Here is a 17,338-nt window from a genome sequence, read left to right as displayed (position 1 = left end):
TCCAAGGGAGTTTATTATGTTGTGGGTTATGTTTGTTGATTTTTTCCACATCAATTCACTACGAAAGTCAGAGAGCCTGACTGCATGGTCGGCACAAAGTACCGTCCTTGAAGCCAAAGTATTATTTTAATTAAAACACCACATATTTCACAAGATGGAGGATATTTAAATACATAATCTAAAATCCAACTAAGCTCAGTAGATGGATGTTGCATTAATAAAGCAGCTTCACTGACCTTAATGACTGTTGAGGTAACTGGTCTCTCAAAATGGTCCTTAGGTATAAGTGTGAATGGTCACCCTTATCCTCTCTTCACTGAGGTTTTCAACCCACAACCTTCATGGTAGTTTAGGGATGCACACATCCGAACATGTGGCATTATGTAGTGCTGTTGATGGGGTATCCAAGGCCTAGAGATGGTCGTGCCTTGGATACCCCAACAGAGAGAGCGTGCAACATAATTTTTGTCTATGCAAATCTGCACAATACTGAGCTGGATTTTGTTCTGCAGCCGGTTGAACTGCAAATTCTAACTAAATACGGTTATTTTAAAGGATAATCCACCAATAATGTTCTATTCAAATATGACTTTTTGTATAAAACTACTTGAAACTGAACGGAGGTGCTGTGTCCAACTCTGCAGTAAAATAAAAACATAAGACATTTTCCAACACTGTTGTGAGGCAACCATAAACAAAACCTAATTTAACGTCCCCTCGCATTGACTCTGCGCTCGCATGGGGGTGGAAAACGCTGCCCTTGGAAAATAAAAACAAACAAAAATAATAACCAGGTCAAGTTTAAATAAAAAAAAAAAAACCTATTCATTCACAGTCACCACATGCTCCATGACCTAAACGGTTTAAAACAATGGGAAGGGAAAAAAGCAGGAATAGCACATAACCATTGGCCATTTACACGTTGAGGTCTATTCAAATCAGGATAAAAACAGAGCTACAGGTTCGGCTATAAATAGCTACTTAAACAAATGCAAATGGATATATACAAAATAACCTAGGCATAGAATAGAGCAGCATAAAAATAGCTTCTTGGGTAAACTTTGCATGTATTAATACATTTTAGACATGGAAATAGTAGATAAGCTCTTTCAGGTGGAAAATTTCACAGCATTGACCGACGCAGGTAAAGTTTGTGCTGAACGCTGAAAATGTGATTTCGCTTGGAGTATTTCTTAATATTTCTATCGATTGACCCTTTTAATTTACTTCTGTCACATTTTTAACACTTGATATTAAACTGTGTAGCAGACCAAATCAACAGTAGAGTGAAACAAATGCCTTATTAATGGGAAACACTGTAACTTTGAAATTCATACAGAATCTTGTTTTATCAAAAAGCTGCTTTGGTTTAAGCCACAGATGTCACAGGTTATATCGTAGTATAAAAATGCATTCTTGCATGATTACATCAATTATGGTGGCTTGCAAAAGTATTTATACCTCTTAAACCACAAACCAGAAACTTCAATGTTTCTTTTTCTGATTTTTTTTTTTTTTTGCAATAAAAAAAAAATGCAGTTTCCTTTTCAGCATTATTTGAAACAAAGGCATGCCCTCCCAACCTCAATACTTTGCAGGACGAACTTTCATTTACAAATACCAGTCCTGTGGGTAGGGAACCGATACCCGGTACCAGGGAATCGATACCGGTACTTAACGGCACCCATTTTCGATACTTTTGTGTGTTTATGTAGTAATAAATATAAGTTTATTAATAAAATTTCAATTTAATGTATTTCTTTCTGAATATATAAACTTATTTAGATCTACAAATTAACTTTATCAAATAATCTATGAATTTAAATACATTGTCTGAATCCACACCACTTAAAACTAACTTTTACCAAAACAATAGTTATCAGAGGCACAAAGTGAACGAGGTGAATACGGGATTAAAGCCGCGTGTTAGTAAAATTCAGGGAAGTGTTTTAGTGCAACAGTTTGAGAGAAAGAAAAAACTAAGTTAAAAACATTATATTTTATCCTGCTTTGTAAATCAAGTATAGATACATTTATAATGAGGGAACAGAGCGGCTCTCCTCTGTGCTCTGACTACAGGCGAGTTACAGGACCAGGCAGCATCAGCAGCAGCTGTTTGTCTGTGAGACATCGCTTGGAGAAGTGTGAACAGACTCACAGCAGCACTCGTCGCTACCCCAAGACAAACTCCTGAACGATTGTTGCGTTCATGGGAAGTTATCTATAATAGAAGCCACTAGATTTTTCACTAGTTGCTTTTTTGCAAAAAAAGGATTGGTCTGAAAAGTCGCTAAATATAGTGAGAAAGTCGCTAAATTGGCAGCATAGGCCAGGTGCTTCCTCAGATCAGAGGTATTCCCACCGCTGGTCTTGTTCTTCGCCTAACAAATAGGAATCTGTGTCGCATTTTGAACAGTGGAGCCATACTTTCAACCACTTTGACCCCGTTCAACGGGTCAAGCCTCTAATGACGTCATCACGCATATTTGGCATGGAAAAAAATAAATAAATAAAAATCGCCTATGCTTGCACTCCTTCAGTGTCACAATGATGCGTTTAGGTACCAAAACATGGTACAGTTTGATTTTACGTGAATCGGTATCCGGTAGTACCGACGGGATTCAGTCGGTGCCGAACTCAGTACCCGTCCCTACCAGTGGGGTTAATCTCTACCAGCATTACACATCTCAGTTATCTACCTCAACCTCATCCAGATTCAATGGAGAGCCTCTATGAACAGCAAAGTTACATTTCTGACCACAGATTCCAGTTTGGATTAAGACATGGACTTTAACTGGTCCATTCTGACACATGCAGTAATCTAATCTAATTTCATTGTTGCATCATATTGTCTAAAATCCTTTCCTGTCCCTCAGTATCACCCCTTTGTATTTCTGTATTTAGCTCACATCAGAAAACCATCTTTCATCTCTCTGCAGAAGAAAAGCTTCATGTTTCACTAGGGCTGAACAATTAATCGCATTTTTTTATATAATCGCGATTTAAAAAAACCAGCAATTTCCAAATCGCAGAGTCTGCAATTTTTGGCTATGTAACAATTAGGCAATTAGACACGTCCATTAGGTGTTGGTAAAATGTTAAAAGTGGGTTTACCTCCACATGGAAGGGAAGACAGTTGCAGCAGTGAGATAATCTAATTTTATTACTTGTTTTAGAGTTTATATAATCATACATAGCATTAAGTACAGGTCAATCAGTTTAATACATAGACTTGCTTGTTGGTTGGACTTTATGTTCAACAAGGATTGATGTCCAAATCAACTAAAAGCTGTTCTCTTGAACAATATTCTGATCAATATAAATATTAAAAGTTCTTGTTTTAAATAGTCCTTGTTTACAAACAACTTTATTTAGAGGCCATTTTTGTTTCTTGTAGTTAATGCAGAGAAAAGTCAAAATTGCAATTTTGGTTGAAATATATTAAGATGCTGTGGGTCTTTTAGCAACTAAGCTGCACAGCGAGGAAACAAATTGATTTGTTGTTTGTATATGTTTAAAAAGACATGATAAATTACACTGAAAAAAAAAAAATCGCATTAAATCGCAATGTTAAGAAAAAAAATTGCAATTAGATTATTTTCCAACACCGTTCAGCCCTATGTTTCACTACTATAGGGTTGGTGCGTTCAGGGCCGTTTTAGTTTTTTCACACACCACATTTAGTGTTGGTCAAAATGCCATTACAATCAGGTGGAATCTATTTACTAATTAGGTGACCTCTGAAGGCAATCGGTTCTTCTAGATGTTATTTAGAGGCGTCAGAGTAAAGGCCCATTCATACATTACGTAAAAGACGAATACGGATACATGTGGAGTGTTTCATACGTTCTAACCGTCGATTTCGTCCGTATTTTGACACGAAAATTGGGAGCTTACGATTACGGACGAAACGGATCAATACGGAGCAATACTACCGGAAAAGGTGGGGGCGCTATTGAATTTGTAGTACAAAATGTCAACAAAATCACAAAGGAGGTTATAATTCTGGGCTTTAAACAATGGCGGGATTCGAGGAACGACTTGCGGAGCTTGTCGGCAACTACCCACAAATATATGATGTGTCGTGTCCGGGGCACAGGGACGAACAAAAAGTTATGGAGCAAATACAACAAAATCACGTCTTGGACCGTCGCCATGTTTGATCAGTGACGAATCATTGGCGCCCAGCACTGCCACCTAGAGGAAATATTGGTTATTGCGTACCTCAACAGACGGAGGTATGAAGGAGTCAACGGATAGAACGCACAGACAGAAATACGGACGTGTAGGCCAAACGTAGGGTATGAATGGGCCTTAAGATGTGCAGAATGAAAATGTACTCCACACTCTTCAGATAAGCACTGTGCATAATTTTCCTTCTCTCTTTACAATTATGAACTATAAAATGTAAAATATGTTGAAGTTGGAGGTTGTAACAGGGAAAAAATGAGGAAAAAGTTCAAGAGGTGTGAACACCTTGTCAAGGCGATCCAGATTTGGTGTGGCAGAAAGAAGGGGGGGGGGGGGGGGGGGGGGGGGGGTTGGAGGTGGACTTACCAGCAGTGGAGCTGTGCGACTGGCAGTCAGGAGCAGGGAAGCCCGGCCTGGGAGGTGGCCCCGGGGTAAACAGTCCTTCCAGCAGATGTCAGCTTCTGAAGGACAGGTCAAAGGGAGCATGATGTTAAATTCAACCAAGGTGGCAAATAAAAATTTAATTATCTTTAAAAAAAAAACATGATGAAAGTCTTAAAAAAGAAACAGCAATAGCAAAACAAGATCTAAAGCAGCTTTCATCATCTCCAAATACATCCAGGTCTCCAAAAACTCCTTTTTATTTTCACCTTTGACCTAAACACAAAAATCATGAAACGAAAACATATAACCAGGAAGTCCTGCATTGAGCTTGCGTGAGTATGGTTAGATTTACGGTCTGTATCATGGACGCAGAGCTAATTAAAGAGTTTCTAAGACCGTTTAGAGCAAACAGACTTGCAGAAAGCACATGGCACTTCCTATTGTGCAATACTTCCTCTGATTCATTTCAGGTTTTCTACAAGGCTCACTGCTTCCTGCTGTGAAAGAGCAACGCATTCACACAGCTGATGTCTACGTCCATCAACTGAAGAGGTGGAAAAAAAAGGTCTAATAACCAATTCGGAACATGTGAAAATATTCCCACAGAGCTTTCAGTTTTAAGACCCAAGAGTGCTTCACAAGTTGTGCAGCTTTGATTGAGTGTAGGCTCAGCAGACCGAGACCACCACAAGGCTTTATGCCAGCCCCGTCCTCTGCCTGCATACAAATGACCAGCAACCGGTCATGCACTAATGTGATTAGACTTCAAAACTCAAAACAACCCAGCGTGGAATGAAACCAGCGACATACAATAAGACGATGTAGAAGACGGTGAAAGAAAAACAACTTGCTGAACCTTAATGGGGCTACTCCCCGACTAAGCAGGCCATGGTTTGCTCTCCACCCGACAGAGCTGACAAGGCATAGCTGCCATGAGAGGTGGGGCAACTTAGGAGTCAGCTATGCACAGCGACATACGCCCACTGCCTGACTAAGCACACGAGGTTACAGAGGTTAAGCCTACAGTATGTGGAGCAGTGTGCTGGTATTTCAGCCAGCACGCTGACAGTAATCACTCAAAAAAAAGTGACCCAGGGCAGTTGCGCTTTTTTATTTTAATATTAAATTTCCAGTGCACACACAAAACAGCTGTTTGTTGGGAAAAATAGATTTTTTTTTCAGCATACATTAAATCATTGTTTGTTTTCAACACATCAAAACATTTTTTGTGTTAAGTGGAAACTACTCTGGTTGACATTTTTTGGTTATATCCTCAGCAGTCTACGCCTTGGCTAGAGTTACTACAGAACAACTTTTTTGCCTCCAATATTAACTTTTAAATGCCTTTGCCCTTGAAATGTAAAACCCTAAAACCAAAAGAGGAAAACTAACTTCTCTAACGAACTAGACAATGAACAACTGGAGTCTATTGAGGTTTTTATGTTGCTGCAGAACAAAGCTACTTTTCGTCACTCTGCTACATTCTCCTACTACTCTCCAATTTGCCATAATTTTTGGTTATTTCAACTTTTAACCTCATGTTCTCTCTGTTTTTTCCTCTTCATAGTTGCTACATTTGGCATCATGTTCTTCTAGAGGACAGAGCTGACCCTGTCTTTCAATGTTTAGCCCCTTCTCTCTACTAGACTAAGCTGTTGGCTGAGCTTTTATTGCAACTGGATCTGCTCTCTTTCATCCTCTACAACTCTCTCCACTATCGCTACATGCATACTCGGTATGAGGGATTGTTGCAAAGTCAACACCACACTGTGATTACACGCTCTTTTTAGGGGACATGAATGCTACAAGTCAATGACTCGATGCAATCTGCTGGGTTTCCTTACACTTTTAACCAATCTGTCTGTATGACAGACTTTGTAAAGTGCCTTGAGATGACATGTTGTCAATTGGTGCGATATTAAGCGAACTAAATCGAAAATACTGAGTTAATATGTATGCATGGTTAGTATGATTTCTCTGTTTTTATCTTTCCTCGTTCACATGTATTGTCTCTACCCCCTTTACCACACATGTAAATAAATCAATACAAGGACAAATATTATAACCAAAAATTATCGATAATAAAACAAATCAATAGCAAATCAGTTAATTTCCCATTAGAAAGTTAAACTTGTTCAATTCAATGATCTGAGTCATTGGTATTGGCAAGCATGAGACTTTTACAGTGTGATAGCCTCGAGTAAATATACCACAACTTCACTGTATCGCAGTATTTATAAAAATTCGCAACACAATCCAATATGTTAACAGATATAATAACAATTACCTAAAGCAGTAGCTAATAACTAGTTATATCGATGTGAAAACTATATTGGAAAAAAGATACTTCTAGGAATAGTTTTACTGCAATGTATCTTTTACAGCAATATTATCATTCTTAAGTAACACTATTCTTTCAGGGTACAATTTCTGGCTACGCAGCTCCTGTTACTTCACTGAATGAAGAACAAAAGCGTTTCCCCAAAAAAAGCACCAGACACACAGCCAGAGTTTATGTCAAGGTAAGACGTTATGTTGATGATGTTATTTTCTATCTGCAGAGCCTGCGCTGCCATTAGGAGGTAACTTAAGTTGAAGATAAAATATTTATTTTTAAATTGAAGAATTTTCCACTTTTCAAACAGATACACACACCTTATTTAGAGTATAATTTCGAAAGCCATAGGTTGTAGACAAAAATACATTGGAAACTATTTATAACTTTCTCCCTAATTGGGTATATGAGACTACTTATTCTTCAAAAATACCACAATTAGCACATAACTATTTTTCTGCCTGATGATCTTACAGTTACAAATTAAATCAGATGTTATGATCAAACAGTTACTCAGTACTTGTGTCAAACACTTTTAGCTCCGACATGTCTAAGACATTAAAGCTGCTCATTGCATCATTTAGGGTAGAATAAATCTTGTTGCTAACTAAAACAGCATGCATTTATTATCCAATGGGAAGCTAAGACTCATTTACCTTTTTCAAGTTAAGCTAATTTTTTTTCTGGACGGGAAATTTGATTTTTATTACCACTTCTAAGGTGTTTACAAAAAAAAATTAATATGAAGAGCAATTACATCACTAGTCCCTTTGCTATCGAGAGTCCCAGAATTTAAATACCTGGGATTTTTTTACTTGAGTAAATTGTATGCATTCTGTTTCCACTGTTCTAAAAGGCTGCAGAAAATGTATTAAAATTCACCCAACAACATATGAGGAAGTTGTAAAGCAAACTGTACTGCACCTCCAGTCCAGCAGGTGGCGAAATGGGAAAACAAAGCAAAGTCCAAAATAGGAGCCGCTTATCCGCCATTTATTTACAAACCAAGATAGAAAAAGCATGTCCTTATCCTTTGGTTCACTCAATAAAAAAGTAAACTTAAATATGATTTTCATATAAAATAGAATACAAAAAAAAAAAAAAAAAAAAACATGCAGGTTATAAATGTAGCTGGTAAGTGGAAGTCAGAATACCTCAAGGGTCCACAAGTCATTGTTGCTCAAGCCATCACCCATCCCCTCAACAATACCCAGGTAATCTGGAAGATTACCTTAGATCAGAACCGTTTATCCCAGAAAATGTGGACCCGTGAAAAGTTACATTATTGCTCAGATAAACTTGTATTTAAGGCACTAAGGGTTTTCAAAATCTTGGGTAATTAGCTACCAGTCCCTGCCATGGAAAAGGGTCTGATGAGTAACTTAAAAATATACATGTGTCACATTTGAGCTCTGGTTTGGTGCATTGAATTTTTTATACAGCTAGATAGAATTACACATCTGAGGTTGTCTATCTTGTTAAAACTTACTGAGAACTCTTTAAAAAACTATGACTGTACTGCACCAAGGTTGCTGGCTCATACAATCTTAGGACTGCTGTCATTCATCACTGCTGCAGGGAGGCTCAACGACGATGATCTCATTCATGAAGTGAATGTGCGTGTGATTCAGCTTTGCTCATACCTCACAGCTATAATTAAAACTAGCCCAGAGAAAAAGCAGAGCGCTGTCACCCAGCATTAGCGGGAGGGCACGTCGGAGTTGAACTACGAGTGTTATTGGCTGTTCTGTAACATAATGAAAGCGTGAAAGACATCTTAAAATCCCCAGGATGCAAGTACAGTGAGCACAGTTTTGAAATATTTTATAAATCCTTTTATTTTCCGTTTAAACATTCTGTATTTGGATAGATTTTTGAACAGTGAAAAGTCTTTTCTACAGTACACATCATTTCGCCATTGCATGAACTCCCAACACAAAGCAGAACAATTAAGTGAAAGGAAAAAGATGCATAATCTATCTAAAGGTAGTGCTGGACAATATGGCCAAAACTTATATCGTGATATATTTCTTAATTTCGGTCTATACAATATAATTGCAATATTGATATAAACAAAATGGCAGTCTGAAACACTGCCAAGAATGCCCACAACAGATGCCTATACAAACGTATGACAGTTATTTTGCCATGTTTATAAAACTTCAATAAAACATTTTAGAAATATTTGCTTTAAAAATTAAGAGAAAACTACATAAAACCCAGAAATCAGTCAGTAAAATCATACTGTAATGTATATTGAAATATCGAAATGTCACCTTTATTGAATAAAGTTATATCGCGATATATATTGATACTGAATTATTGTCCACCGCTATCTAAATGTTTAAATAAAAACCTTAAAAAAAACTGTGACGTACCTTTTCTATTTTCAGACCATTGACTGAACAGTTTTGTGAGATAGTCAAAGCTTTACGTAACCTCACCTTAAATGTTTTTCACAACTTTCTAACTTGTCTGCTGTGTTGCTTGGACTTCATGATGCTGTTTGTTCACTGATGTTATCTAAGAAACCTCCGAGGGCTTCACAGAACAGCTGTATTTATGCTGAGGGTAAAATACACACAGATGGACTCTGTTTAAAATTTAGGGGGTGCTTTTAGAAGCAATTGGTTGTTTTGGATTTTGTTTAGGCATCTCAGTATCATGAAATCCTAATATTGTAAATATTGCACAGGCGATATCAGTTGCGCCATTTGCCCATTTTCTTCTTTCCTCTCTTTTTGTTGCCCTTTAGCATTTTGATCAATGTCATCTGCATCCAGTTTGAGCATCTGCAGTCCTGAGACGCTGTCCAACCAGCTCAATATTACATTAGCATTAAAAAATACAAGTTCATAACACCTTTCCATAATAAATTGTGCACACACTTTGGTTGCAATGACGATATATTATCCAGCTTTAGTTGAGATAACTGTTTTTTTTCCAAGACTTTTATGCCAGATTAATGACATGTTCCTATAGAACAAGAGCGTATAAAAAAATCTTTATTCCAATTCATGTTCATTTGGATTTTAATTTAAATGTCACAGAACAAAAATAGAAGCCAGGAACTGTCAGCAGTGACTTTTTGAAGCCCACAGGATCAGTTCCACAAACAAACCATCACGACAAAAAGAATCGTTGAGGGATATTTCCTCTGTACTGGACTCAAAAAAAAAAAAAAAACGTAAAAAGATTGACAATAAATGCCCCGTTTGTCCAAACAAAACCGAGAAGTTGAGTGCAGGATAAATGACAAAGCAAGAGCCCTTTTAACAGCATTTCTCTATAAAATCCATCCAATAATTTAATTCAATCCCCCCAAAATAATTCTCATGATAATGGCAGCATTCTGTAATAATACTCTGCTTCCCATTTTACCCATTCTATTTACTTATTCTAGGATTTAGATGCAAAGTGTTCCACGGCAAAAATAAGTATCAGTAGCAATCACTAACTGATGGTGTGAGATGAAAAAGAACGCAGCTATTGGCATAATTAGACGTCAGTCAAGAAAAATATATATAGCAGGATGAACATAGAAGGCTTACACATTATCTTTAATAATCCTATTCTATACAGAAACTATTATTTAGACCAGCAAACATCGATTGCTGGCAACAGGCTCAAATTTAGTTTTCTTTTTTTTATGAAATTGCTTATCCTCTGTCACAAAAGGCTGCAAATTCAACCTGTGGTAAAATTATGCAACTATATTCAGTTCACAGCGAAATAAAACAGAAAAGCAACACTTGTGACAGAATAAAGTAAATAAGATTATAAAGAAAAGTCTGGGAAACCTGATGCCGGTTTAAAAATGTCCTCTATTCAAAAATAATTGTCGAAGATCTTCACAAGCTGGAAAATTAACAGAAAACTAATAAAACTATTACTATTAAAATTCTGTTGCTAATCTTAACAACTTCGGCACTTATTGGCACACCAGGAAAAGATGTAGAAGAGCATGAAGATAATTAAATCTTTCATTGGGCTCTTTCTGTCCTGTAAATTTGTGATTCGTACTTTTAACTTTAGTTACAAAGTTTTAACTTTGTATCTTGTATTCGTAACTTCTACACTTGTGATCTCACAGATGAAACATCTGATGTCACACGTATGACTTGACAAGGAACAAATTCAAATCTTAAATTTATTCAGGTTTACTGACTTACAGTTACAAATTCAGACTCCTACGGATACGTTTTTATTGACAGTTATTGCTCCCCATAGTTGTAAAAACTGATTTTGTTATAAAATGTAATAATAATAATAATAATAATAACAATACCAATAATAATAATAATAATAATAATAATAATAATAATACATTATTTTCTAAATTATTTAGGAGATTTTCTTTCCATCTATACTCGCCCTAACATGCAAGGTCGCACACATACACCCATAAGGACAATTTGGAGAGAATAATTTACCTCTCAGTCGTGTTTTTAGACTGAATGAGGAAGCTGGAGTACCTGGAAAGAATCCATGCATGCACAGGGAGAACATGGAAACTCCACACAGTAACATCCAGAGGCGGGATTTGAACCCAGAACCGTCTTTCTTCCCCTCTGTGCGTGATTTTTTCCCCCCACCTATTTAAAAATGATCCCACTTAAGAGGATATTTCTACATTCTTTTATGTGACATTATGCTGCGGTAGTAAACGATGAATTCTTATTTTTCTTAAAGCACCGTGGGTGTCCGTAAGCGTAGGGCTGGGCGATACGGATTAAAAAATAAATCTCCGATTTTATCATACCAAGTCCGATTAATCAATTTATTCCTCCTTTTTGTTTCATAAAAAGAAATTAAAGAAATTATTTTAAAACCTTGCTTTTATGTCAAGCATTTCGTCAGGGAGTTGACCTGAATTCAAAGTGCAACTAAAAACAAGCTTTGAAACAAGATGGCAGCCGTGCCATTATAAACAATGAAAATATAACAAAACATTTGCTGCTAGTGGTATTACACATTGAGCTAAGAACAGGCTTCACTGCACTTGTGAACTTTAAACTAAGTTAAAAAAAAAAGTAAATAAGTAAATGAAGTACCTCGTATTATGGTAAAAAAAAAGTTTCCACTTAACAATATTTTGACAATACATTTGCCTAAACATATATTCAGCATCACATGCTGTTCTCTTCATGGAAACCCAATGAGTGTATTGGCAACATAAAATCCAGATTCTCCAAAAATGAAATCTTAAAGAATTGTAAATTCGAATTAATCGATTAAATCGATTTATTGCCCAGCCCTACGTAAGCGTGCAGGACACCGCCCACTACGGCGCAATAAAGCGGCCTGCATGCAACATGCTTGCACTGTGCCACCTGAAGTGGAAGCGAGCCACACGTCAGATGTAAAGCATGTGTGAGGTTTAACACTACGAGTGGATGGAGGGTTGGTGCGGGGGCAGCGCAGCGACAGCCTCATGCAAACGCTGAGCTCCCACCATGCTGATCTGCCATCTGCAGCAACACGCCTGCTCTTTGTGTCCACCGACATGTGGGCGGCCGCACGAGGACGCCATGCCCGGATTTACATGCCAGTCACCGTAAACACTCGCTTTTTTTCTTCAGGATTTTATGTGATGTGGATTCAAACCCAGCAGTGGAGTCAAATTAACCAAATTTTTGCGTTTGAGTGAAGAAGAATCAACAAAAAGTTTGTAAAGTGAGGCCCTGAAGGGTGGTGGGCTTCCCCAAACCCCACTTTTGAGTATGTTGTGTTGTAAATACAGATTTAAGGCCTTGTTTTTATCCCTCCCTCCACATTTAGCGTGAAGACGTCGCAGCAAACAGGGAAGCTGAAAGCAAAAGCGTCCTGCAAAGAAACCTTCAGATGGCCGGTCTGCAGAGACGCCGGCGCCTGCATGCTCTCTCTGCTCGTTATAAGCACACTCATGGCTTCAGATAAGCCAACCTCACAGGACGGATGTGAGAGAGTTGAGAGGAATGCTCGTGTGGAGATCAGAAACTGGCACACACACACACTGACTCACACACAGAGGCAAGAATCGAGAGCGTTTCTCATGGCAGCCGAGGGCTACGCACACAAACCACAGGCGGAACCCCTGCGACGCTCCAGACTGTATTCCTCCGCTTATTTAAGCAGCGAAAACACTCAGCGTGGGTTAATTAAAGAAAGATACAGCAAGAAAGCATTTGCAAATGTTTCTGCGCAGCAGTCTGACAATCGACGGCGGTGTTGTGGGAAGAGCTGAAGGCTCACCAGCTAAACAGAGATAAAGAGCAGCGAGGATCCTGGGCCTGTGCAACGGCAGATACTATCAGAGGCCGTCTATGTAAATACTGTAGTCTTTCAAGGAATACGGGATAAGAGGGAGCCAACTTTCACACGCTGGCACTGATTAAACAGATTAAACCTTTATAACCTAAAAATCAAAAGCTATTTAGGTATTTTTTGTTTGTTTTTTTTTCATGCCTGACGGAGTAAGCTTGTCCACACAGTCGGCGTCTGCTAAACCTTTCCCGTTATCCAACGGTACGTACCGTCAGTACAAAACCTCATTTTGTTAGAAAATGATGTGACAGACGAACACAAACCAGTGCAAGCGTGTGAAGTGGGAGGAAAAGGATGTGGCGTTTCTATATTTAGCCCCCACTGCAGTCGGTACTGCGTAGCACCTCCTCCAACAGGTTTTCCTACAGCTTCGCCTTGCATTTTGCTCCATCCATCTTCCAAACATGCCCCCCCCCCCCACCCACCCCCAACAACATAACACCGCCACCATCATGTTTCTATGTAAGGATGCTGTGCTCAAGAAGTGCAACGTTGTCGCCCCCCACCCCACCACCACCACCACACAGAAAAGGGCAGCTGGCCAACAGAGGGCGCCGCCTCCACCAGTCACCACTGACCACGTTACCTTCAATAAGACAATAAAAGAAAAATATTTTGAAATACATTATTTTAGTTATGCTGGTGAAGATTCTCAGTCATCCAGGTCGTGGTCATTCCAAAAAAAGTAAAAAACAAAGCAACTGGACTTGTTTTCCGTAGTTAAGGAACAATCATCACCTTAACTCTCACCCTCATATGGGTGATCATAACATCGTTCCTGTAAGACAGGCCAATAACGACCCTAACAACTCTTCGTTACAGAGGAGGGGACCAATTTCAGTCCAATATGCTGTCTTAATGTCTTTAACGACCGCCCATTACTAAGGGGTGGACCTGTTTCGATTGAATTTGTATGTTATCTAAGCCATTACAAGGCCTTTGTTTGGCAGTAGTATAAAGCTTGGTACTCCACATTACTCCAGACTTTTTGAATTGAGAAAGCTTTCTAGAGAGGAGGCGAAACGTTTTCAACTACGAAAAACAAGTCCAGTTGCTTTGTTTTTTACTTTTTTTTTTAATTAGTTTAGTTAGTTGTGTAAGATAAATATTTTAAAGTTAATATTGAGAAAAATGGTTTCATTCATCGATTATGTCTGATTGGTGACGTTGTTCCGTCTTTGCCCATAGACGCTCGTCAAACGTTGTCCATGCGCAGTAGCCAGAGATAGGACCATCCTGGGGCGCCCAGTCTGTTATAAAGTTTGCCTGAATGACGGGTTGCGGGCGTTGGAGACGATCGGACGGACATTAGAAATGGCGCAAGAAAAATTAAATAATTCAGTACGGTCGCTGAAAAACACCTTTTTTGAGAGAAGAACTTATAAAGAGAAGTTGCAGGTTAAAGCTCTTTATCACAATTACTCATCTGTCCACAGACAGAGGAAGACAATACACTCAGCATTGATTACACTTCTCTCAAAGATAGAAGGGCAAAATTTATGTATAAAAAGCAGAACACTGTTTCTTTTGTTGCTTCCATTCGTGTAAAAATACACTTGTGTGATATTTTAGTACATATTATGAAACTGAATGTGTATTTTGAAGAGGTCAAAAACAGCTACTTTGGTCTCGTCTCACCAGAACACTGTCTGCTACTCCGCTTCTGTTGAACTGCAGAGTGATTCTCTGACGAGTTGCTTTCTTTTTGTCAATCTTCATTAAAAAAGGCCAGATTTGTTAAGCGTACCTTAATAATCGTGTTGGCAGATTCTCCCACCTGAAACGTGGATCCCTGCTGCTCCTCCGGCGTTACCGTACGCCTATTGGCTGCTTCTCTAGTCAACGTGCTCTATGGCTTCACAACACCTGGAGAGCTTGAAATTTGGGTATTATTGTTGGATATCACCATGATAAACGCTGCAGTAAGACATTTTCCTGACTGATTCTTTTTTCTATCATCATGATGACCCAAGGACTGAACACAGATTAAATTACAAATCCACCTGATCAGCTCTAACCTGTCGGCCTGGTGTGTAAATCCAAACCAACAATTATAATCGGCTTTATGATTTACCGACAGCCTCTCACTTGTACAAGTTAAACAGAGTGGAAGACTGAATATATCCAGCGCTTGTAAGTTTTCCCAGGGCAGTGACAAGTCACCACGGATCAGGTTGACTGATGCACACATAATTGCGTCTGTAACACAGAGGTTGGCCAGTTGAGAAAGAAGCATCAACTTTAACAATGGTCTTTTCTATAAGTGCAGACAGAGATGTAGAGTGCAACAAAAACGTGTCGAATGCAACAGTTTTTTTCTTCTTCTTGATAACCCCAATGTGCCTAAAACATTTAGCAAGTCTTCAGATGTGCAATCACATTTTTTCCTGTTTGCACCAGATGTGCTATGTGAGTCAAAGGTGTGTCCAGAGACACAGCGGTCTCGCTTCCTCCACCTGTCGCCTCTACTCTCGCTGCCTGCAGCGAATGTGAAGTCAGGTAACATTTAGCTCGATACTTTTGGTCTTTTCAATGGTTTTGTTAAAAATGTGTCAGATTAGTGGGACTACCAGCACAGAGTTGAGTTTTCTTACACGCCACAAAACTGCTGTTATATTAAAAGGGAATGAATCAGGCTGTTTAGTTCTCTCCTTTTCACATTTTAAGCAGCACCGTGTAACTTTAGCCACTAGGGGCGCTAGACTTGTAACTTCCAGGTTCAGCACCACTGTTTTAGAATTTGATAGCAGACCACTTCAGACCAGCAGATTGAGAAGTCATGGAGTTACTTGTAAACACAACGCCACATTCTGCCCTCTAAATTATCCTAAGAGTCTCCCAAATGAAACAGAGAGAGAGAGAGGATAAGGCAAAGCCAGGGGGAGAGGGAGAGGGAGGGGGAGCTCCAGGAACCGTGGGAGGAGAAGATGGAGCATCTGATTATGAAAGACTGCAGGAACTTCAGCAGAGAATAGCTGAGATGCAGGTTTGTGAACTACATTTATTGTATTTTGTAATAATAACCATGGCCGAGACAAATTTTGGCTCAAAGATGAGAAAAGTACAAGCATGTAAGTTTTAGACTGCCATAAAGTGGCGCTCTAGGTCACAATCTATTTAGCGACGGATCCGACCTGCTCAAGTTATATAGCAGCGTTTTTGAGAAACGCACAAGGAGCATCCATATGCACCAAACGCTGTATATTGACCAGCAAAAATCATTCAATATATCTCTAATCAAGCTACTACTTGGATCAAAACTTACACGCCACTGCTTTAAATCATTCAGTTGTGGTCTATATAAATTGGAACTGCAATGGTTTGGTCTGAATTTCTCATTGTTGACCCCACAGCCCCTCTTTTATCCCTGCATCTGAGAGCAACTTGTTTTGGTGCTGTCTCTTTAAATGCACACCCCGCCCTCGTCCAGGTTGCAGAACGTTCCTCTCCGCCCCGTTCGGCCATTTTTGCAGTATGCTGGAAAAGCCGCGGGATGGCCACACTGATGCTCTACGAAACGCTACCACACAGCGTCAACGCTAATGCTACAAGCTAACACGATATAAGTAAAAAAGGCCAGTAAAGCTCCTGTATCAGGAACTAAAGTGGTAAAGCTCTCGGACTATATAAGCTAATGCTATATGTTAGCTTTACTGGCACAGAAATGACGGCGTTCTGTTTTATAGCTACCCTGTTGATATGTGTAATGCTTTTTCATTAAACGGATGCCTTCTCTGTTAGATTTAGATGACTGAGGTTATCTAAAGAGAGATTAATAAGCAACTGTCACAACAAACTTACATTTTCTTGTATTCTAAGCAACTCATCTACTGTATTTAAAGTTTATTCTTACATTCCTTTTTTTATTTAAACAAATATAAATGTTACTCCAGTTGCACATTTGCTATGGACATCTTGACCTAGTTAGTTTGTAAGGTTGTGTGATAGTTAAGTAAACAAAGTTGATGCTCATCATCAAACTGTTTGTTCTCCTTTTTTCCCCAAATTGGAATCGAAAAGAGAATTGAATCGTTTCACAGAATTGATAAAGGAATCGGAATCGTGAAAATCTTTTCAATTCCCAACCCTAAATGTGACTGACTGTAATGTAAAGCGCTTTTG

General features: G+C 38.7%; 1 protein-coding gene across 2 annotated transcripts in view; it reads right to left on the bottom strand.

Moving 5' to 3' along the window:
- Positions 1–17,338, bottom strand: part of fam49bb (family with sequence similarity 49 member Bb) — a 73,497-nt gene that overhangs the window by 47,711 nt on the left and 8,448 nt on the right. The window contains exon 2 of one of the 2 annotated variants that reach the window (XM_021309271.2): positions 4,556–4,652. The gene's annotated coding sequence lies outside the window, so the exon portion shown is untranslated. The remainder of the gene's footprint in view (positions 1–4,555; positions 4,653–17,338) is intronic. The other variant, XM_012850045.3, reaches the window with a different exon arrangement.

The sequence above is a fragment of the Fundulus heteroclitus genome, chromosome 21 (genome assembly GCF_011125445.2).
Source record: "Fundulus heteroclitus isolate FHET01 chromosome 21, MU-UCD_Fhet_4.1, whole genome shotgun sequence".
In the NCBI taxonomy this organism is placed as follows: Eukaryota; Metazoa; Chordata; class Actinopteri; order Cyprinodontiformes; family Fundulidae; genus Fundulus; species Fundulus heteroclitus.
Note: the sequence above shows the minus strand (reverse complement) of the source record. Positions and strands in the feature narration are given on the sequence as shown.